Below are 25,544 nucleotides of genomic sequence, written 5' to 3' on the forward strand. Positions count from 1 at the left end.
TTCAAGCAGTTTACCACATATACTCAAGTATAAGTCGAGTTTTTCTGGCACAAAATTTGTGCTGAAAAAACACGAACTCGGCTTATACTCGGGTTACATAGGTTATTTGATTAGGTATGTGTACACCGAATCAAATGCAAGTAGTCTCTAGTCATCTTCTGCCATCTGCTGGAGGGGGTGGTGCTTCAGCTAAGTCCACAAGTAGTGGCCGAGCTGAAAAGGTAGGCGGCTGAACTGAACTGGATGCCACTGAACTATATAACCCACAATATTCTGCACTTGGTATGAGACCGACAGCAGTGATTAATATATCTGCGAACTCAGTGATGATGACAATGTCAATGATGATACCCTCACATCAGATACAGATGTGAGACATACAGATGTTGGACATACAGACGATGAGGAGGAGGAATCCAGTTTTGAAGGATTTTAACCTTTGTGATTTAGCTGTTAAGCTATGGTTCTCTGCACTTTATTTAAAGCTTTAAAGTTCTTCTTGCTAGTTTACAATTTTTCTTTAGCAATAAGTATTTCACCTACTGATTCCTCAATTATTGTAATTGTTTTGGGTATATATTTTTATTTTTGAAATTTATCAGTGGCTGCTGCATTTTTCACCTCGGCTTATACTTGAGTCACTAAGTTTTCCCAGTTATTAGGGTATAATTAGGGGGTCGGCTTATATTCAGATTGTCTTATATTTGAGTATATAGGTATCTAGAAATCACAAGCATTAACTGTATAATCATCATTGATTAAATGTCCTAATCACTGACTTTATTTTTGGTTGTCTGGGGATATTCCTGGTTGTTGTGGGGTTTTCTGATACAGAACTTGATTGTCAAGGGATAGAACTTGGTTGTCAAGGAGATATTCTGATTTAGACCCTGCCTTTCAAGGATTACTCTGATTCAAACCTTTGGTTGTTAAGGGAGCCTTTTTCCAAGCTCACCCAACTCCTACTTCCTTATTCCTGGGGGGCACCAACTTTGGTTTTATTTCTGAGTTAGCTCTTTCTCTGCCTTCAGCTAGGAGTGGAAAAGTACACTTTACTAGGAGGAAGTTGAGGTGGCTTGTCTTAGCATAGAGTTCCTTATCATGGATTTAGGGGAAAATCATTGTCCTTACAATTTCTGAGTGCAGAGCCATGAATAACCTCTGAACATTGCTGAGTGTGACCTCAAAATAAAAAACAAAAGAATTCTTTCAAATTCTCATTATATACTTACACATTTTATAGGAAAACAGTGAAAAATCCAGGACAAATGCCTTGTTAAAAACCTACACAGCAATTCTGTCTCTCTCTCTCTCTCTTTTTTTATTTTTGTTTTTTGGGTCACACCCAGCAGTGCTCAGGGATTACTCCTGGCTCTACACTCAGAAATCGCTCCTGGCAGGCTCAGGGGACCATATGGTATGCTGGATTCGAACCACCATCCTTCTGCATGAAAGGCAAATGCCCTACCTCCATGCTATCTCTCCAGCCCCTATGCAGCAATTCTGAATTAAAACTAGAGTTTGAGTCTACTACTCTCAAGAAATATTTTTGGATATAAATCTGCACTGTCTTCTCCTAAAAGTCATACATGCAAGAACAAGTTCAATGGCTTCTGTGGCTTTTCCAATTTGATAAGGGGCTTCTCACATAAATTATCTATTTTATTCTCTCAGCATTTACTTGAAGTGAGTCAGAGTTCTTTTTTTGCTAATATTATAGGTATGATGAAAAGCTCCAAGAAATGGCTGTTTATTTTAGACAAAATAGCTGGTAAGAGGCAGTCTTGAGGCTGGGACTAGAGCCCACAGTCCCTAATGAAATCACATTCATTTTCTTTCCTATACATCATCCCGTCTGTGGCATGTGGGGGAATTGGATTTTTTTTTTTTACTCTCTATTAAAATCAAGTTCTTACCTATTCTAGCTAAATGTTTTTCTGCATATATGAAATTCCTATTAGTCATCCAGCTTAAAGTACTGTCTCTAAATAGCTGAAGTTTAAAGTTTTAGAGCCAAAAACTTAGCTCCATGTCACATCTGACAAGGTACTTCTTAAAAGCATAGACAGATGTATATTGTAGAGAAAAATTTGTGATCTGCAATCTTTCCAGGTTGACTGAAAGTGAGAATATAGGAAGAAGAGGATCGTGTATAGTGTGATATTTTGCTATTTGGCTATAAAATTCAAATACATGTATGCACAATTTAAGAGAGTCTTTTCTTTTTTTGGCTTTTGTTTAAAGATGGATCATTCATTTCAATTCTTTTTGTTTTGTTTTGGGACCATAACCAGTGGTGCTCAGGGTTTACTCCTAGTTCTGTGCTCAGAAATCACTCCTGGTAGGCTCCCGGGATCATATGGGTTACTGGGATCAAACTCAAGTCAGTTGCTTGCAAGAAAAATTCCCTATTCTCTGTGTGATAACTCCAGTCCCAATTTAATTATTTCTCAAAGTCAACTGTCGGGTCAACTATCATTTGGACAAGACCAATATTTAGTGGAAAACTATCCTGGTGTTTATTCCAGAATTGGTTTCCAGGAGGAAGTTGAGATGGCAGGAGAATTGATTCATAATTCAATAAGCATGGAACTCAGCACTGACCCCTTTTGTTCACTTATCTAAAACAAAAACAAAGTTAAAGACATCATGGAGAGGAAGCATAGAGTTTTATTTTTTATTTTATCCACTTATTTTAGGCTTTCTGTTTCATTTTGAAACTTGACATGCAAAGCTGAAATATGAAGTTTGGTGAGCTGAATAGATTCATTACAAAAGTAGTCCTTTACCTCTTGGTCTGTTCTCAACTCCATTTTTGCATGCCACTTCTGTAAGGAAGGGAGACTGTTGACTAATGCTATTTCCTTGAAGTGCTCTCTACTGAGATACATCTTTTTATCCCCTCTTCCTTAGGATTTTCTTTTCTCCTCCCTTTTTCTTTTATCTATCCTTTCCTCTCTTCCATTGTCCTTCTTATCTCCCCTTCCACTTGTGCGCCAGAGACTGGCAACTGTGCCCACATCTCATTTTCTTCCTGTGATTGGGAATATGCCTCCAGCTTAGATGGACTTTTTCTTATCCAAACATGCTTGGAAACTGCCAACCCTTGTTTTACAGATTCAAGGAAGATTTCCCTTGATTTATTATGTACATTTTTCATAGAGCTTTTCCAGTCAGTTCCATACCCATTCAAGTTCCTACACCCCTTATAGACACCACAATTTTATCACCTAGTCTTTAGATACATAATTGGGTTCACTCCCCTGTCAAATCACTAAAGGCAGAAGTCTATGTCTTTGAGGCTAGCATCTAGCTTAGTGTCTAGGACCTGGAGAATGTACAGTAAACTGTCAAATTTGCTTTATTTAAGTCATATTTAATAAGTAAAAGTCAGGAACTACATTCCACTTTTTCTACTTAATCGTTTTTATTGATTCACTATAGATGCAAAAATAAATATTTCTCTTATGAACTGACTGTTGTGTTCATATTAAGTAGTTAGATTACTTTTGGAAATGTGAATATTTCTGTATTTCTAATTTTGAATTTTCTCATACCTTAAAATTTCTGGGCACATACACTAAAGCCCTAAGGGAAGTTGACATTAGTATTTATGTCATTAATTTTACAGGATATGAAAGTTTCATTTCTAAATAAATGAAAGTTTACATGACTTCTTTTCCAGGTTAAAGGTAATTTAAAATTAGAAAGCAATTATTTAGTCCATAATAGCTTTCCTATGAATAGAAACTCTAAGATCTGCCCTCTCTAGTATTTTCCATATGTAAAATCATTAACTAGACTTGTAGATTTCTGTATTACAACTCAGTATCCTTGTTACCATATTGCCTTGATCAATACTATCCACATTATTACACACTATCTACTGAAAATACAGTATTATCCTGGATATTTTAACCTTTAATTTCCATATGAATGCAAAAACTAAATATTAAGATTTAAGTTGTAGTTTTACTTATGCCATTTGCTCACTGTATTGTACCCAGGCCAATTACTACATTGAAAAGCTCATTTTCTCTTTTGATTCTTCATATTATTTCAACATCTACCTGGCCACTTTAGTGACTTCAGATAGGTGTAGTCTTGTTTTTTGTTTATATTTTACAGGTTTTCATTGTACAAAAATGATAAAACAAGGGATAAGGCACTTGTTTTGCTCATCCTTAGAATCTCATCAAGAATTATACTTGAGTACAGAACCAAGAGAACATATGATTACTGAGGGGGGTAGCACCCAAACAAGCAAAAAAATCTAATATAAATTTATTTTATCATAAAAATGATGTTCTTTTAAAATATAAATTTATTCTAATAATGTATAAGGATGTGACAATTTTCTACCTGTTATACTACTTTGTGTTTCAGTTTTCAATTTCCTTTTAACTTACCTTCCACTGTAACCTCCTGTAAGTTTTCCTGAATAGTCTTCCTTTGGTGCATTTTCACTGTTTGTTTTATTTCATTTTCTTAATTCTTGCATAGTTATTCATTTACATTCATTAATTCATTTAAATTAATTAATTTTTTCTATAAAATAACAAAATGAAAAAGTAGACAAAAGAAATAAAATGACAAGAACAAATAGATAAAATTTAGTCTCTATGAAACATATGATGGTTATCAGAGGTTAATGTGGATTAGCTAATTTAGGAAAGAGTAGAAGTGACTAAATAATAGATGATGCTAGAGCTATTTTATAGTGCATGAAGCTTACTCTCTGTAGAAGTGTGCTTAGTAGTGTATTATTATGTATTCTACAATTGTAGTAGTATGAATAAAGATATGGTAGTATTATAAATCAATATTAAATGCAATTTATATTTAAATAATTTCCTGGTTCTTTCAATAAACCATTTTCTCAATGATATCCCAATTTAGGAATCTAATGTATATTTATATATTTTACTAATGCCAGACAGTTTTTATTGAATAAACTTGCCTAGAAAGATGTGAGAGAAAAGAAAGAGAGGAAATATGTGTTCGAGAGAGAACACAGGCTTCTCTAGAGTAGGACAAAAGCAAGCAAGTGAGATATGTATTCAAGAGATTTGAAAAGCAAGCCTACTACTTTAATACTTTGACCACCCAAATGCTATTCTTTTAGTCTGAAAATGTGTTTATGTGGCATGAAGAATAATTCATTTATTCCAAAAGGCTGGATTTCAGATTATATAAACTTTGTGTAAATGCACCTCTTTTCCGACATTTTTGGTAAATTGATTTTAAAGAGTATTTTATGATTTTAATATATTTATGATTTTAATGCCTCTGATGTCTTGAATATTGAATTTCTTATTATATGTTAAATGTCAGTGATCATCACTGAACTTGTTCCAAAGTTTAATTTATCAAACTTCCTAATTCTTGACATCACAAAAATTGGGACTTCTGATCTTTAAATTACTAATTTTTATTTATTTGTTTGGGTGAATTTGTTTTGTTTTTGTTTTGGGGCTTTTATTGGCAATGCTCAGGAGTCCTAGCAGTACTCAGGGATCCAATCCTAGTTAGTTATGCACAAGACGTGCCCTATCCTCTGTAATATTGCTCTGATCCCCTTGCTTAATTTTTTAAATTCATATATATTTATGAAATAGTCCTTTGGAAATGAGACGCAGACTTCAAAATAGAAATTTTCTAGCTAAATCTCTTAAACTTGGAAATTTTTTTGTTTGTTTGTTTTGGGGTCACATCCGGCAGTGTTCAGGGGTTACTCCTGGCTCTACGCTCAGAAATAGGTCCTGGTAAGCTCGGGAGACCACATGGGATGCCGGGATTTGAACCACCATCTTTCTGCATGCAAGGCAAATGCTCTACCTCCATGCTATCTATCTGGCCCCTGGAGAATATTTTTTTAATCAATTTTTAGTTATAACTCTAAAATAACTATGTTGTGTTCTGGTAGTAACCTTCAGTAATAAAAAGGTGCAATTTTTTTACCATGTAGATTTTGTGATGAAAGATCTTCAGCAATATTCTTCATAATTGCTATTTTACCACTAGTGTAACTGACTTCAAACCCTTTGATTAATCATTTTCAGATATCTCGGAAAATTTAAGTTATTTTAAACATGCAATAGGATTCTTTTCTAAAAATAGTGACTAGATCAACTTTCCATGATGTCAGATACAGAAATACTAAAAGTAGACGTTAACTATGCAGCGTAATTTAGTATTAGCAAGTGCATTGAAGGCTTTTAGATGGTTTCCACTAGTTTAAAGACCAGATAAAAAACACTCAGAAAGATTAGTGATTATTGAACAATATATTAAGCCTTGTTTCATGTCTTAATCTCAAAAGTATTCTTCTTCAACAGAATTCTTATATAACCACATCTTTTTGGAGATGTGGTCAAGTCTGGGTGCCAACTGTTGAGCTTGGCTTCCAGTATGAAGAATTTGTTACTCAAGAAGAGAAAGAAAGGTTAAAGATATTACATAAATGTGGAGACAGAAAACAAGCATCGTTTATACAACTATTATTTGAACCTTACTCTAAGGTCACTGATGTGATACTAAATGGCAGCAATTATTTTTGACCTTGTCAAGTTATAGTGCATAATAATGTGTTATTAAGTATTGAAAATATACCTTAAATGCTAATAACATAAATTTTACAAAATAACAGACTTTTGTATATATTAAGACAATACCAAAATATTTATATAATCTGTTGAAAGGGAGAGTGAAAGGGATTTGGGTCATTTAATAGAAATTTTGTTTAAAATTGTTTGTTGTTATTATTTTTGGGGGCTTAATGGAAAATATGGCTGTTCTCAAGACTTATTCTCAGCTTTGTGTAAAAGGAACACGCTTTACTGGGTTTAAGAGAACATCTATACTGGAGATTGAACCTGGGTCAGCCTCAAGTAAAGCCAAGTTCCCTACTCTATGATCTGTTTAGATCTGTTTAGAACTTTTTAAAATTTCAATTAAAGGAGGAAGAAAATAATGAAACCCACATGGGACTGACTGGTCATATTTTGAAGTTTTTTCCATTGGAAGGATGTTTCATTGGTAAACCTTGGGGCTGATATCTCAGTGAAAGGATTTTGGAATTTGTACAGAAGTGTTGCTTGTGCTGATGTCTCTTCTACAGCCTTCTCTTTACTACACTTGTGTGAAGTGACCCTCTGAAGGAAATTGTCTTCTGTTATTAGGATTGAATTATTTTGTTAAAAATTATACATTCAACTAGCATCCTGGATCTGAATTTTTTTTAAAGAGCTTCTCTTTATATCCATTTTGGACAAGCAAAAGCAACAGTTTATTCTCCTCTGATGTATTGTTAAATTTCTAGGAATAATTATTATGAAATGTCTTTCAAATTGCTGATCCGAACCTGTTATAAGCACTTGAAGCATTCAGAGTTTCCTTTCCTTTGCCAGAAAATTGTGTTTATAAGTGCAATTTATTGAACCAAAGTTTTGCTCACTTATGTTGATGGTTCATGAGTTTTACTTTTATATTCAGTGGAAAATCAATGTGTCATAATATTCACCAGGAAAAAGGTGTGGGGCTGAATTGTAGTTCTTTGTCAGAAGATTGCTTTATCTTGAGTAATGCCTTCAAACTTTATCATTCAGCAAAAAGCACTGTGTTGCAATCTGGGAGAACAATGGGATCTATTCTGATTCATGCTTTGCGGCCTCTACTAGAATTGCATATAGAACATAAAAACACCCTACACATTAGGGACACATGCCTTCTTATTTGGTAAATGTGTCAGTCTGATGACTTTGTTATTAAACTTCGTTATTTAATGTTTGATATTTAGCCTTTTAGTAAAGATGTTCCTTTATAAGATCAATAGAGATCATAGGTTTCTCAGAACGTTAAGATCTCAAATGAAACCCATTGTTCTTAGGCTTAATAAAATTGCCCTTTCTTATATTAGGATTCCTATTTGGAGTTGTTTTTGGGCTATTCTGAAATTATTTTCAAAATAACAGTGCCAAGGTGAAATCTGATTTAAACTTTTGAAAACAAATTTCTTGAAATGGAATTTAAGATAGTATCTTTTTAAGCTATATTTTTCCCCACGCACACGTTCTAGCTTGCTTTATATGAGATTTGTATGGAGAGAGAATGTTTCATTGTTGAGTTTTTAAATTTAAATGTTATTAGACTTGCTTTGTAATAATTCAATAGAAGACCATTTTTTGTCTATTTATAAGATGTCTTTGTCAAAGAGAGAAAAACACTCATGCGAATGAATGAAGCTTTTAAGAATCCAGATGTTTATCATTCTTTAACCATCCCTTGGATAATTAAAATTCAAGAATAAAGATGGAGAAAAGTTCTAAAAGTGATAATAACAAAAATAGATTCATTTTCTTCTGTGATGATTGTGTACTTCTTAGGTATACCTGAAATACCTGTTTACACTAACTGACAAAGGATATTTCCCTCTCAGTATTTGTGTGGGTTGCTATTTTTGGAAACTTTATTTGTATTTCAGTGAAATTTCTGAGACATTTGCAAGTATTCCAGAAGATACCTAGGACATTTCTATGTTAATAGATCTTCTGCCATTAGTATGCTCGCCATAATAATTATATTAATGCAGATCATTAATCTGTGTGTTGCACTTATTTTGCTTCAGTCAGTACAACATAGACCTTTGCCCATGGTGCCAGGAACTGAAGCTTCATGTAAATTATAGCACAGTCAAAAGGCATCATTTTCACTGAGAAATGTAAAAGGAAGTGGAAAATAGGGATTTATTTTTTCTTTATCTAATATAGAGCTTAACACTTGTTCTGACCTTTGAGACTCTATTGCTCTTTTCCTATTGCTGTTCTTGGCTTTCTGGTCTTGGCTTGATTGTATTTTAAGATTTATTCCTCCCTCTGTCTTGACTTCGGTGCTATCTTTACTTTCCTCTGCAATGCTACCTTATTCAGTAGCTCTGGGCATTTCTCTGCTTAGATAACTGCTAATGGTGGAGTGGGGTGTTTTATGTGACTGTCATTCTAGCTAACTAAACTTGACCCTGTTGGGGCTACAATTGCAGTGGCATACTTACATTATATTCACATCAGACTTACATCAAAATCCCAGCAGTGCTAGCCCCCTCTTATCACATATGTGGTGCTATAATTCTGCATCTACATGCAAGTACTGTTTGACCTAAGAAGTGACTACAATTTATTTTTTCATTTTAAGCAGTTCAGACTAAAATTTCCTTTAAATTTAAATGTTATTAGACTTGCTTTGTAATAATTCAATAGAAGACCATTTTTTGTCTATTTATAAGATGTCTTTGTCAAAGAGAGAAAAACACTCATGTGAATGAATGAAGCTTTTAAGATTCCAGATGTTTATCATTCTTTAACCATCCCTAGGATAATTAAAATTCAAGAATAAAGATGGAGTACAAAGCTTTAACTTTGCTCTATTATAAAGCCAAGTTATAGCATAAGGTGCAATGTGGATTATGGAGAATAACTGCATAAATTCAGTTTTTGGCCTTATCATCAGCTAACTGTGTGGATAGTCTTTGTCATCTTTGTTATCTATGGGCCTAACTATACTGAAGTTGCAGTAATTTCTCTGTGGCACCACTTCTTCACTTGTAATCAGATATAATTTCAGTGCTGCTAGGGAGAGGTTTTGTGGACTTCACATATTAGTACATAATAAGTAGTATAAATATATATGTGTGTGTGTGTGTGTGTGTAGAATATATGAATAGTAAAGAAGAGCCAGGTATGCAGTAGTCACATGTTAGAAATAACAGCAAAGCACATGTCATAGAAATAATGTGAGTATTATTTTTGAATTAAAAAATAGAAATCAAAGGTTCCCATGGAACTGGAATAAATGCTGTAGAATTTCTGACACCTTTCTAAATGCTTAAGGAAATTCAATTCATTGGCATTTGCTGAATTCCAAGTTAGATGGAATTCAGCAAAACCCAAACCTTTGTTATTTGAAAAACATTATTAAGAAAGTAAGGGACTTGTGATTCAGCAGTAGTTGAGAGGACAATGCCATTCCCTGCCCTGGTATGGCACTACATAAACTAAAGGAGTTAGACAAAAAGCCAATCACATATTAGGAGAAAATAATACAAATATATATAAAACATATATTTTAAATGTAGAGAAAAGTGCAAAACACAGTAATGAAAAGGTATATTCCAGTGAGCAAAATATTAAGCAGGCACCCCATCTTAAAGTGTCTACCATCTATAGGTGGGGAGGTAGCCTGAGTGTCAGAAAATATTTTTTACATTTAGAGGTACCAACCTTGATCTTCAACACACCCTCAACCCCCCAAGCATGTAGTCCTGATGGCCTCCAATACTCTGTGTACTCAGCAGTTGCTGAGTTTCCAGGCCTTAGGGTTGAACCATTCAGCTCTGTTAACCATATGTTATTAGGAACAGCCTCTGGGCACTCTGAGCACTGTTTAAGAGCCCCCCTACCCCCCAAAAAAAACCCATATGTGGTCTTTCAGAGGACAGAGAAATACGAATTTAAAAATATATATGCTCATCTCTATTCATGACAGTACTGTTTACAATAGCCAGGATCTGAAAACAACCCAAGTGCCTAAAAACAGTTGAGTGGATAAAGAAGTTGTAAAATGGCAGCATATATACATAATGGATTACCACTCAGCCTAAGAAAAGAAGACATTTTGCATTTTGCTACCACATAAATAGAATTGGTGGGTGATATGTTAAGTGAAGTAAGTCAGAGGAGAAAGATAAATACAAGATAGTTTCACTCATATGAAGAATATAAAGAAATGAAGCAAGGAATGGGTCATGAAAACAAACCTTTTCTTTCAGTTCATGACAAAACCAAGCTTACTTATCAAGCTGGGGTGTAGGGAGGGTGAGGGATAGACCAGTTGGAAACTTAGGGACATTGAAATTTTGGTAGTGGATGTGATTTAATAAATACTAACACTTTGGTAAACCATGTTACTCAGTCAACTTATAAATGTATAATATCTCCCCAAATTGAAATATATGTATATAAATGACTAATATAAAATTTAAAAATGCTTCACATAATTGATCATCGAAGAAAAACATATAAAATATAAATAGAGAACAGCTTGGTGGTTTATTAAAAGACTAAACATACAATAGAACTTCTAACCTAATGTTCTATGCTAAAAAAAAAATGTACATAAAGACTGGCATTCACAAGTCCCCAGTTGGTGAATTAATTAACGAACTGAGAAAAATCCATAAGTTTAATTCTCTAGAGATTAACAGGAGAAAACTATGGATAAAAACAACCAGGATGGGAAACAAGATGGATACACACAGAAGATGTCAAAGTTTATGTCCTTCATAGGATGCTTTGAGAACTTCAAAGTGTAGCAACAAAAATTAGGGTTTATTGCTGTTGGACCTAATCAGGACCTTCAAATGCAAAAGAAGAGGAGAAAACATTTTGTGAAGAGGAGAATGTTATTTTTATGGTGATGAAGATTATGGTCATATGTTGATTTTTATCAATCTAAATTATTTATCCATACAGTTAAAATGGGTACATTATATTATATATAAATTATAGTTGATCTGGTAAAACTCAGGAAAGTGAATTAAAAAAATGTAAAACTCATAAAAGTGCTCTTTTATGAAGTTAACCTGCAAAGCGGGTTATTATTTTATACTGTAGAAATTACTGAATACTAAACCTCAAAAGAGTTGAAGAAAAGATTTAGAATTTTCATTAATAAATTTTAATTATAGAATTTTTTAGGGTGCAACTTCTGTATTAAGTCTGTGACAAAATTACCTAACAACCTAAACATAGTTTTAAAATATAGAGTGCATATAAGACATACAAGGCAACTTCTAAAGGACTTACTTTTAAATCTCTTAAAAAGGTGTGAAGTGTGTGTGTGTGTGTGTGTGTGTGTGTGCTTGTTTTTTGGGGTGTATGGGAGTATATCATCGACAAATTCAAATTTTTAGTGTTTTTGCATATGATGCAATTTTTAATTGTAAAATAACCCCTCACCCCTTTTTATTATTTCGTTTTGGTTTTATCCTTAACTTTCTGAAGAACAAACAAAAAATAAACATTTCATTTGTAGTCTACCTGTAATTACTACCTGTAATTCATTTGTTATACATTCCTAGATACAGCATTATGCTTTTAAATTCAAAGTCTCAAAGTGGTGTTGCATAATAACATTATATTTCAGTTATCAAAATTATTTATTTATATTTTTATTTTTAATTTACATGTTATGTTGTAATACTGTGAATAATCATTTTTCATGGACATAATTTCTATACCACACCCCTCACCAGTGTACTCATCTCCTTGCATCAAAGAACCCTTTCTTTAGCCCCCCAACTTAATTATGTGGATGGATTTCCCATTATGTTGCTATTTCACCGAGTATCTTCACGTTTCCAGTTGTGTCTTATTTAAAATTAACATACATATTTACTGAGAGTTTAAAAGTCTACCCTTTGTTGCACAATTGCTCCCTTTGTCCTAATTTAACGAGCCACCTATTTCCCTCTGGTAAACAATAATTGGTTTTTTGTTCCACAATTATTTCTGTTTTAATTTAATTCATTTGTTTTTTTTTCCTCTCTGTATAGCAATGAATGCTATTCTTGCCAAAGGCAGCATTTCATCTTCTTTTAATAGCTATCTAGCAGTTTTTTTTTTGTGTGTTTTATACTGCATCAGTTGGTTAGAGGTTGGTTTCAGTTCCTAACTATTATAAATAATACTGTTCCAAATAGGAGATCCATATACCTCTTTAAAACATGTTTTCTATATTTTTGTTCAGTGTCTAGAACTGAATAACTGGATGGGTGGTTTTTCAGTTTGAGTAATCTACATGCTGTTTTTCATAAGGGTTGTCGAAACCTACATTCTCCCCAACAGTACTCATCTTTCCATTGTCCTCTCCAACTCCTGTTTCTTGGTTTGAGATAATACCCTTTTTCATAAGTGATATCCCATTGCAGTTTTGATTTGCTGTTCTATAAAAAGAATACTTATATTTATAAATATATTTGTAACTGATTTTTATAAATAATGCTTATAAATATAAGCAGTGGTAAAATTAGGTTTCAGGTTTCTATTGGATGTTTGTATTTTTTTCTGTCTATTCAAATTTTGTTGTTACATTTTAAAATTTAATTTAATTTTTAATAATTCTTTATTTGAGCCACCATGGTTGCAAACATGTTCTAGTTGGATTTCAGTCATAAAATGTACACACACCCCTTCATCATTTGGTACATTTAAAATCATGTCATTTGTTGTTACTTTTCTGAATTCATTGTTTGACTTGGTTATTTAATTCCTTATTTTTGAGCTATTTTGATTTTTTTGGCCACATTCAATGATACTCAGGCTCTGCAGTCAGGAATTGCTCCTAATAGTGACAGGGAGACCAGATGGTAGGGGGATACCATTCATTTGTGAACAGTCTGCCATATAGTGCTTTGTGGGATGCAGGAGATCGAACTCAGGTCAGCTGCATGCAAGGCAAATGCCCAATCCACTGTGTTATCGCACCAGCCTTAATTTCTTGTAAAACATATAATATACCAATATCCTCTCCCTTTCAAAAGGAAATTATTTTATTTTGACAGTGATTTCTTTCACGGTACAAAAATCTTTTGTTTGATGTAATTCTATTGGTTTTTCTTTTGTTCCTCTTGCTGTTGGATTTAAATTCTTAAATATGCCTCTAAGGATGACAATGAATAAATCATCTATTTTTTCTATTATATGATTTTCATTTTTTAATTCATTGTAAATTAATATTTACATATGATGTTAATAGTGATCAATATTTTTAGCTACTCTTCATAAAATTTCCTTTGTAACTGCACAATTGCTACTGCTTACTTTGAGAAAGCTTGGCTGTATTCGGTCTAAAGATGATGTCCTTTGTGTTACTAAAGTTTATGATGCTTAACAGCTTAAGCATTCCAAGTTATGGAAAGAGAAGATTAACTTCTCTGTTCCACTAACTCTCTCCTGCTTCACACTTAATTAATACTTATGGCTTTGTAGAATTTCTCACACAAAAGCAAGCAAAAGATAACAAAAGACAAATGTTTGAAAAGAGTCTGAGGGTTAACAGAGAAATGCTGTTTTGTCATTTTATGTTCTGCCACTGCAAAAAATAGATAATGTAGTTTTGAGTCACTGGCTGTGAGTTAGCTCTCCCACAAAAATCTCTCATGAATAGTTTACCATGGAGACTTATGAGAATCAGTCCTCAGTAAATGTGAATCATACTCTTCAGGGGTGGAGTCTCCCTGCCCCCAAAACTGGAGCGTTGGCAATGACTATTTGCTAAATTAGTCTGGTGTTGGTAGTTGCCTCAGAAGAATTGAGATGCTAAAACAATCCCTCTCCTCAGAGACAGCCCATATTCTATAGATTGCTCAGAAGCAGAAAATAAAGCCCAGTGCTCTTTCCACAACTGAGGACAATTAGGAAGACCCAACAGCACTCCTGAGTCCCCGGATGCTGGGTTTGTGATGTGATTGTGTGACTGTGTCCTAATTCAGTCTTCCCTCTGCCCTGTCCTTTGTCTCCCCTATAGCATTGGTACCTACTGAGTTCCTCAATAAAAGTTCCTACCAAGACTCTTCCACCATTGTCTTTTGTGGGGAATTGGGTTTGAGATTTATTTCCAGTAAATTTTGGTCATCACACCAATTAGTCATGGAAGTTGCAAGCTAGATCATAGAACTTTACTCTTTTGTTTTGTTTTGTTTTTGTTTTTGCTTTGTTTGGGCCACACCTGGCAGCACTCAGGGGTTACTCCTGGTTCTGTACTAAGAAATCACTCCTGGCAGGCTCGGGGGACCATATGGGATGCTGGGGGTCAAACCCTGGTCTGTCCTGGTTCAGCCACATGCAAGGCAAATGCCATTCCGCTGTACAACTCTCTGGTTCCAGAACTTTACTCTTGATTTTCTTTCCTGAAACTTTCTTACCAAACCATTTTTTCATATAGACATAAAATAATTAGCCACAGTTAATATTAATTTCACTCTTTATGAGCTAGATTGTGTTTTGTACATTTCCTTTTATAGTCACCCCAAGGTTTCCAATGTGACGATTCTATATTCTCAATAAGAGTTATGGTGAGAACTGATTTTCTGTTTAGTATGGAGTATTTGTAGTGTAATGAGAAAACAAGCAGAGAATTTTGCTCTTGAATGGAGAAAATGAGGATTATTCTAAAAGATATATGTAAATAGTAGGATGAGGATATAGGGTATGTGTGTTATTTTGCCTTCTTTTCTGAAAGTCTAAAATTAGGTAAAAAATGTTTTCTTAAATGATTGCTAGAAAAATGTCTTTGAACTTTTAAGTGTAGTTTCAGAGTTCACTTTTCTTAATGGGGGCTGACTTGGTTTTTAAATTGAACTTTCTTTGAACTTAAACCAGAGCAAATGAGATGGCCTTTTTGAAGTGCTTTGCTAGACAACAGGCAGTTGAAATATTCTGTAATAGATAATGTATTTTATATAGTTATCACTCTAATTATGGAAACTTAGTCTATACATACTTAAAAACCATTGATTTAAAACCACTATTTTCATTGTACCAAGATTCAAAAGCTCACATGTAGGCATGTGGAAGAATGTCCAGTGGTTCTGTGGTGACAGCATCCAAGCACATATTTAATGTCACCTTCTTATATCTTGCTTTTTCAGGGTCTTAATAATGGAAGCAAATGGTCTAGGCAGTCAGTTTGTCCTCCATCACTTGGAGTTAATAGCATATTAGCTTTAACACCTTGTCATCTTCCTGACCTCCACTGGTCTTTTCTCTCTTTCCATTCCTTTATAGTTTGGGGGCCAATGAAAAGTTCATTTCATTTGAATCAACTTGTTCTGTGGAAATGAGCCCTTTTGGACTGAAGAGTTAGTCCAAGGGTTAAAGTCCAGGCTTTGTGTGACTGTGTACCAGCTTCCATTCCCAGCATGGCATGAACCACTGAGACATGGGGGTCCCCAAGCATCCCTAGGAATGGCCCTGGTGGTCCCCACTACTGTAAGGTCAGATCAACACTATTTTGTCAGGCTTTAGCACTGACCTGCTGACTCTGAGTGACCCTCAGGCCTTATGAGCACTGTTTGAAGGTCCTGCAGAAATAATAACATAAAATAGTTTTAAAAAAATTGAAAACAAATATTTAGAAGCAAGTAGTCTTTTTACTGGCTTTTAACATGGTGATCCTATACTTCCAAGTATGTGTTAGATGAAAACTGATTTTGTGTTTAGTATGAAGTATTGTGTAGTGTAATGAAAGAACAAGATGATAATAAAAAATGAGAGTAGCTCCAAAATTAATGTTATTCAATTTGAAGCATTGCATTAGAATGAATTAGTTTATGTTCCATCATGTTTACAAGGAGCTTGGCTCTTTCAATTTGTTTTATATTTATGGGAAAATATAAGTGGCTTTCCAGTTAGATTAATCTATTAGTCATATTTTCAGTTTTGTGAGGTATTTTTAACATGGAGTTTTATTTTAAATTTTTAGGCACTCATTTTAGTTATGCTATCTATGTTGTTTGACATTTGGCGCTATATCTGTAAAGTGAAAGTAATTTCCCAACTGTTATTTTTTGAAGTACTAGTGAAATAACCTCATCAAATAGAAAAAACATTAAGCCAGGAGTTAGATAGAATACCTGAATTCTAATGGACTTAGTGACATAAAAGATGTTATGATTCTTCTGATGACTAAGATCTTCATAATAAATATTAAATAATAAAATGATGAAAACTCCATAAAATTTGAGGAATTAATTTTTAGATCCATGAAAGTTGAACTCTGGAAACATCCTACTTATTAAAAAAGAAAGTTTCCTTAACTTTTACACTACAATTTTGATGTTCAGAACTAGTGTTGGTTTTCTGAAACAATGATCAATAAAGAATAACAGTAAACTACTTGTCTGAAAAGACTTGAAAATAAATAACTAAACTGAATTTCTTAGTAGAATTTCCATCTAAAATTTATCCTATGTTAAAGAGAGCCTTTATGTAAAATTAAATAAGTTCCTATTCAAGACTTTTAATATGTTCATTTGCTCACAAATGTTATGTCCTACACCCTGCCTAGGCTACTAATGTCATTGCCCGGGGATACAATATAAATAGTAGATAGTTAATATGCTGGTTGTGTTTGTTTTTATTGTTTTGTGGCCAGAGAACTTACTGTCCTCAATTATTTCACTTGGCTGTGCTTGGGGGTCTTATGGGATGCCAGTGATCAAACCTATTTTTCTGTGTGCAAGGCAAACACCCAAAACACTCTACTTTCTCTCCAGCCTGGAAGTAGATGCTTCTTGTACCATGATAGTCCCTATAAAGCATATAAAATGGTGCAGAGATACAAAAGCAAAAAAAATTATAATAGAAGGGTTATATCTGACTCAGCACAGTCATATTCAGGAAGATGCTTATGAACTTAAAATATCATTCATAAGTAGCTTGTGTTGGGCACGACTGTTGGACTGTGTGAATACGTATAAATGACAAGCAAGATGTTTGTTTAAAGACTCAGCACTTGTAGCATTGATGACATGTAAAGTTTGAGACAGAGAGACACAGGAAATTGTCTAATTCTGTCATGGTCAACAATGAATATCTCATTTGTCATAGTCAAGAATGAATACATTGAAATATAGGTGTTGGAACTGCTCTATAAAAAAATGTCCAAGTGAGAAACAGCCTGGTTCTGACCCAGAAGCACAAGCCAGCACTGAATGGGTGAAAGGGATTCCAGAAATATTTTAAAAGTAGTGCCTTTGAGACTGTCTTGTGTGGAGTAAATGAAGGAAAGGAGTTTAGGTTTTCTTTTTTTTAATTAAATAATTTTTATTTTGACCAAAGTGGATTACAAATCTTTCACAGTAATATTTTAGGTACATAGTGACATTGAATCAGGGGCATTTCAACCACCAGTGTTGTCCTCCCTCCACCCCCATTCCCAGCATGCATCCCATATCCCCTCCTTTGATCCCTGGGATAGGATTCTATGGCAAGAGCAATAGGAACCACAGTCAAATATAGGATAATAGAACCAGCAAGGGAAACAGAAAAGGAAATTTTAGAGAGTTAAATGAGTCATTTTATGACATTATAAAATGTGGTTTCTGTGGGGGTGTTAATGTGGAGCTTCCCAGTCAGTGGTTAGGAAAAAAAAAAAAAGCCAAATAACAATATGAAGTTCAGGGGGAAAATACTGAGTGATGGGAGATTTGAGATAATAAGTATTGGTTGTTTAAATTGTGTGATAGGATATTTCAGTGAATATTTAAAGTTTCCTCAAAGAGCAGATAACAGAAGTAGGTGACTCTCCTGTAGAAATTAAGCACTGAGGGGCCTAAAATAGGCATCCCATGAGTGAAAGATGTTTTCAATTCCCACCCAAAGAGACTGGAACCCTTCTTTGGGCTCTTGGAACTCTACTACCTCTCTCTCTCTCTCTCTCTCTCTCTCTCTCTCTCTCTCTCTCTCTCTCTGTCTCTCTCTCTCTCTGTCTCTCTCTCTCTCTGTCTCTCTGTCTCTCTCTCATCTCATTCCTGCTGCAGCAATTAGAGCTGAACTAGATTTCCATTGAGCTGATCTTTGTCAGATCGCTTTGGGAAATGGACTAAGACTAGGAATAATCATTGGTCACAGTCGCCTAAGGAAACTGGATGTTCTTGCTTTCTACTCAAGCAGCTTCTCACAGACACTAGTGGGTGGAGCACTTCCTGACTCCTAGATTGGCAGTCAATTCTTTCACAGAGCTCATCAGCAGAGCTACTGCAGAATGGATCCTGTGTTCCTATCCCCAGTCTTCTTTCTGCCCTGGCTCACTCTCCTCTCACTTATTCTTCCTGAATTAACTTCTAGGAAAATTACCTACTTTCCTTAGCTTGCATCACATTAGGCAAATTATTTAGAAACTTCATTCATATCTCTCAAACCTAGATTCCTACTTACAAAATCCCAATGCTTCTAAAAGAAGATTTCCTACATAGAAAATTTGGCAATACAGATTACTCTGTCATTTTCATACAATTCTTTAAAATAGTGTTGCTAGAGATGCCATTTCCCTTTTTGATGAGCTTGCCAAAGAGTTAATTGCAGTTGTTTATATAACAGTTTATTGTATAAAATATTTTGTAATGCAAAATATAAATAGTCCACTCCCCTGAATTTTCAAAGTGGTTTGAACACAAAGACTTAATAACAGAGAAATAACATTCCCTGAAAGATGGTTTAAAAGAGTTTAGTTTCCATGGACCAATACTGTGTACTTTGTTATTTTTTTTAATGCTTTCAAAATATTTATTTTAAAATAGACTAGACGTGGCATAAAGACATAGGTAGAGCATCTTTGACATTTTGATGGTGGTAAGGTATACAGAAAAGCATTAACATTAGTGAAACCATGTTCCATTAATGACAGCAAAAGATAAAAACACTATGAACATAACTTCATTTTGCTATTGAGTCTGACAGATAATACAAATTTAATCTACATCTGGTGTTTGGAAACTTCTTGTCAAGAGCAAGGTGGTAAATATTTTAGACTTCATAGGCTATTGGATCACTGTTGTGACAGCGATAATATGCCCCTGTAGTATGAAAGCAATTTAGAGAACAGCAGAACAAATTGGTACCATTGTGTTACTGTTAAAGTTAACTTATATTTACCCCCATAAGGCACTAGGTTAAAAAATAAAGAACCTCAAATTTTATGTAGAAGTTTGCTACTCTACGATCATTAGAACAAATCACAGTGGAATCAGTATAATGCTTTTTAGGGCCTTGGAGCTTGTAATAGGATTTATTTGTGTTGATGGCACAAATGCTGTTTCATCTTTAAGCAGGATTCTTTGATCATATTTTCTATCTTTTTGCCACATTACCATCATGATCAGAACATTTCCAAGCAATTTGCTTTGTGTAACTTTTCTTTATTAGTTGCATAGTTAGACAACCAACACTTTTCAGCCTTTTTTTTTTTTTGCATTGAAGACAGAGAACATTGATAATTGTCTCTGCTTTTTCTAATCCTCTAGATTTGGTATATAATCTATGAACAGACTTAGTTCTTAGATTAAAAAAAGGTTACTAACCCAAGACTAAATATTGCAAAGGAAAAATGAGGGTTTGATAAGGAAAAAGCTTTTATTTTATTCATTTATTTATTTGGGTTTTTGGACATACCTGGTGGTGCTCAGGGGTTACTCCTAGTTCTTTGCTCAGAAATTGCTCTCGCAGGCTCTAGAGACCATATAGGATGCTGGAGATCAAATCCTGGTTCTTCTTGAATAGGGCACATACAAGACAAATGCCCTACTATGGATGATGTATTGAATACATTGTCTATATATATACATATATATTTTTCAAATAAATATGTTTGGGTTCTAGGGGTTGATACCAAAAAGTGAAATCACTGAGTCATATGGAAACTCTTTGTATGTTTTTGGAGACTTTGTACTGTTTTTGATAGAGACTGAACAAAAAATAACCCCACTAACAGGGAATGATTTTTAAAAATATTTTTGTAATACCACATCCCCATCAACATTAGTTGTTTCCAGTCTTTTGGATATTTGTCATTCTCAGTGTTGTGCAATGATTTTTCATTGTCTTTTTGATTTGTATTTCCTAAATCATAAGTGGAAATGGACACTTTTAGTAAATAACATTGGATAATTTTTTTGTTTCCCTATGACCAATTATATGCCCTCTTTGGGAAGGTTTCTTTTCACATCTTCTCCTCATTGTTTTAGTATTTCAGTTGTTGAGCATTGTGTGTATTTATATTAGGATGTTAGCCCTTATCTGCCATATGGTGTCAAATATTTGCTCCTAATTTGTAGAATATCTTTTAATTTTATCCCAAGTTTATTTTGCTACCCAAAATTTTTTTAGTTTGATATATTCCTATTTATTTTATTTTGCTTTATTTGCCAATGAAGTTACATCATTTGAGACCCATGTCCTGGAGAGATCATATTGGAGAAAGTTTGACCTATATTTTACAGAGTTTATTTGACATATTTTTGTCTAATTTTAAAGTGTTTTATCTTCTGAATAAATTTATGTATGGGGTGTGAACAATGATGGGAAAGTAATCCTGGTGCACTTAAGTTGTGGCTGTCACGATGGGTTCTAAATTGTCTATGACTCATGCCTGTCATTTAATATGGCACCTCTGAGTGACCCTGTTAGGGTGTCTTGAGGTTGGGACCCTACTGGATGGGGCTCACAGGCCAATACTGTCCTCAGTCTATTTACTCATTGATAGCTTTATCAAGTTTTGAGATTCTTTTCACTTTATGAGTTGAAGTGAAAGACTAAATTCTAGGCTTTTGTCGTTCCATTTTTGTTTTGTTTTGAAGGCCACACTCAGTGGGAATCAGGGCTTAGTCTCTGGCTCTGTGCTAAAAAATATATGGGGTGCTGGGAATTGACCTTGTGATGGCCATGTGCAAGCCAAGCATCTTACCTGCTGTGCTATCTCTTCCTCCCCTTTGACTGAATTCTGCATAAGCCTAAGTGCTTACTACCCCAGCCCAACCCTCTCTCTTGGGGCACATCTACTCTGTCAGTGAAACTGTGTGGGCAGAGCCAGTTCTACAATCTTGTGGGTGTAGTTCACCTCTCAAGTGACTGCTTCCAGCTCCGAGGAGCCCAAAGACTGACACCAGGATCATTCTTGCGATATGATCAGAGGATAGAACGAGTGATCTCAGATGTACAGTGCAGGCACTTTGCCACTGAACCTTACCAGAACCCTTAACTGACTTTAAATTGGTGGAAACTCATTACATCTAATCAGTGGGCCTGTGACATGGCACCAGTATATCTTTGAAAAATTCTGTGCTGAAAAGCAGTTTTCAAAAAATGGCTGAGTGAAAAAGTAGCTCTGTGGCATGCTAATTCTGACTTTCTATGTTCACCATTGAAATGTCATCAGTAAAGGAAAATCATATTTCATAAAAGTTTAAATAGCAAAAGTCCATTGTGAGACCAAATGTGATATTTAAGTGAATTACGGGTGACTCCAGAGAACTAGTCAAAGCAGAACATGATCTTAGGCATTGAAAACAAATATAAAAGTTTATCAAAATAATTGAAAGTCATTTTCTGCCAAGGCTTTCTTTAACTGGTACATTGGATGCTTTAGGATATAATAATTAACAGTTTCTTAATGTTTAGGAAAAAGACAGCAATTTTTTTTCTCTTGAGGAATAAGATATATAAATCCATGGCTAAAGTATATTTTCTTGGTGACATGTGTAGGTGGAGAGAAATCTGGTTTCAGAGTCATTCATCCAGTATGTTTTTTATCTCCTTTTTAAGGCAGATGCTTTATGTTTTTTAAGCATAGATGTGAATGTAAGTATTATCTCAATTAGCAGAGAAAAGCTTTTACTTTTTGCTTCTTTGTCTTTTACAAATAGAATTTGGATTAGTTCTCAAATTCTCCTAATTATAAAAACCATCTGGAGTATTTTTAAGACATTTACAGATTTTTAACCTTTCAACCCCTCTTCTATCAGAATTATATTAGAAATGTGCTTCCTAACAAAAGCTCCTAAAAATCTGTGTCTTTGACAAAAACCCTTGCTGATAGCAAACACATTTACAAAATAAGAGATTTCATGCTGTCTAAATCAGAGACCACTTTTACTTAATGTCAGAATTGGTTTTAGAATGACCTAGGGATAAAATATGATTACTCACTTAAATTTATCTCCTAAATAACATGATGGGGTTCTTTTAAATGGCCTTAACAGCACTGAACATGTAGTTAATAAGAGTCAAGTTATAAATAATAATGTGTGTCCCCCTGAAACGTTTTTTGATTAATAGTGATGATTTTATCTGTTTTTACTTCTGCCCCAAGGTTGCTCTTCCTGTCTATCTAATAAATAATGGACTATTTTAACCAATACTATCCAACGCATTTCATACCACCTTTCTAATACTCTCTTTAAATCAAATATGCTTCTGATCTTGATGTTGTTTGAGTAGATTCCCTTAATTTGATGTTCAACACATTTTTAGTTACGTTTCATTTCATCTTCATGACTTGGAACTTGAGGATTCTTTTCAGTTTCTGGGGACTCTCTTGGGCCAGTGAAGTCCACATCTTGGAGGCTTACTACGTAGTGAGCGAGAGAGGCCTGTGTGAGACTGTAGTGCTCACTCTCTCCAGCTGGAAATGGTGGGGAAGGCAGGTCAAAAAGGACTGCTAGAGGCCAATTTCACTTCATTTGCTTTAAGAGGAACCCTGTTTGGGGCTGGAGAAATAGCATCGAGCTAAGGCATTTGCCTTTCATGCAGAAGGACTGTGGTTTGAATCCTGGCATCCCATATGGTCCCCAGTGCCTGCCAGGAGTGATTTCTGAGTTTGGAGCCAGGAGTGACCCCTGAGCGCTGCCGGGTGTGACCCAAAAACAAAAAAAAAAAAGCAAAAAAAAAAAAAAAGAGGAACCCTATTTGAAGAGCCTTTCCTTGCTCCATTTTGTGCGTGCGTGCGTGCGTGTGTGTGTGTGTGTGTGTGTGTGTGTGTGTGTGTGTGTGTTTTGTTTCTTTATCAAAGATTAACTAATTGTTTGTCTGGGGGTCATTCACTAAACACTCAAGTCTACTTCATTGATCTGAGAGTCTGTCTTTATTCCAATACCATATTGTTATTTTTTCTTTTTTGTTTGTTATTTATTTGTCTTCTTAAAATTTATTATTTTTATTTTAATTTTTATTTTGACCAAAGTGGATTACAAATCTTTCACAGTAACTTTTTAGGTACATAGTGACATTGAATCAGGGACATTCCCACCACCAATGTTGTCCTCCCTCCACCTCTGTTCCCAGCATGCATCACATATCTCCCTTCTTTATCCCCCAGTTGCTAGTATAAGTGGTTCCCTCTGTGTCTAGCATGATGTAGATTGGGTGTCGATTCTGTTGTTGTTGGCTTTGGATTTGGTGTTTAAGTCTGATCATTTTTTATTTCTACTTAATTTTCATACAACTGTCTGGTCTTGGTACCCTCCATTATTTCCCCCTCAATTTGTGAGGCGAAATAAGATGGTTCAAATTATTTCCAATATCATATTGTTTTAATGACTAGTGCTTTGTAATGCAATCTAAATTTGGGAAAAGTGATGCCTGTCATCTTCTTTTTCCTAAGCATTGATTTAGCTATTTATGGGTGTTTAATTTTATAAATGAATTTCAGGAGTGTTTGATCCACTTCTTTGAAGAATGTCATAGGTATCCTTAGTGGGATTGCATTTAAATCTATATTATGCTTTGGGGGAGTATTGTCATTTTAATGATGTTAATCCTCCCAATCCATTAGCAGGGTATATGCCCTCATTTCCTTGTGTCCTCTTTTATTTATTAAAACAGTGTTTTGTAGTTCTCTTTGCATAGGACCATCACCACTTTAGTGAAGTAGAAGTAGACTCTAAGGTATTTCAATTTATGTGGTAATATTGTAAATGGGATTTTTTAATATATATTTCTTCTTTATTATTCAACAAGTGGTGTTGGGACAATTCGTCTGGCACATTGCATAAAAGCGAACTCAGACTTCTATCTAATACCATGTGCAAAGGTCAAATCAAAATGGATTAAAGCCTTAATATCAGGCCTGAAACTATAAGGTCTATAGAAGAAAGCAGATAAACATTCCACAATATTGAAACTAAAGGCAGCTCCAAGGAGGAAACATCACTGTCCAAAATTCCAAAAATGGAAACAGAGATAAATAATTTGGACTACATTAAAATAAGAAGCTTCTTCACCTCAAAAGAAATAGGTACTAGGACACAAGAAAACCACCCTTGGAATGGGAGAAACTATTCACCCAATACTCATCAGGTAAGGGGATAATATCTAAGATATACAAAGTACCAACAGAACTTACCAAGAAAAAATAATCTGGGGCCGGGCGGTGGCGCTGGAGGTAAGGTGCCTGCCTTGCCTGCGCTAGCCTAGGACGGACTGCGGTTCGATTCCCCGGCGTCCCATATGGTCCCCCAAGAAGCCAGGAGCAACTTCTGAGCGCATAGCCAGGAGTAACCCCTGAGTGTCACAGGGTGTGGCCCAAAAACCAAAAAAAAAAAAAAAAAAAAAAAAAAAAGAAAAAATAATCTAACCCCATCAAAAAATGGGAGATGAAATGAACAGACAGTCTCAAAGAAGAAATACTAATGGCCAAAAGGCATATGAAAAAATGCTCCACATCACTAATCATCAGGGAGATGTAAATCAAAACAATAGAGGTACCATCTCACGCCACACACACTGGCACATATCACAAAATACAAGAACAATTAGGGCTGGCAGGGATGTAGGGAGAAAGAAACTCTTATTCACTGCTGTTGAGAATGCTGTCTAGTTCAGCCTTTATGGAAAACAATATGGATATTCCTCAAAAGAACTGGAAATTGAGCTCCCACATGTTTCAGCAATACCGCTCCTAGGAATATACCTTAGGAACAAAAAACCACAGTGCAA

At 34.7% G+C, this 25,544-nt stretch overlaps 1 protein-coding gene across 1 annotated transcript in view; it reads left to right on the plus strand.

Moving 5' to 3' along the window:
- The window catches only part of MALRD1 (MAM and LDL receptor class A domain containing 1), a 516,995-nt gene that overhangs the window by 131,140 nt on the left and 360,311 nt on the right, over positions 1–25,544 (plus strand). The window lies entirely within an intron of this gene.

The sequence above is a fragment of the Suncus etruscus genome, chromosome 7 (assembly GCF_024139225.1).
Source record: "Suncus etruscus isolate mSunEtr1 chromosome 7, mSunEtr1.pri.cur, whole genome shotgun sequence".
Taxonomy (NCBI): Eukaryota; Metazoa; Chordata; class Mammalia; order Eulipotyphla; family Soricidae; genus Suncus; species Suncus etruscus.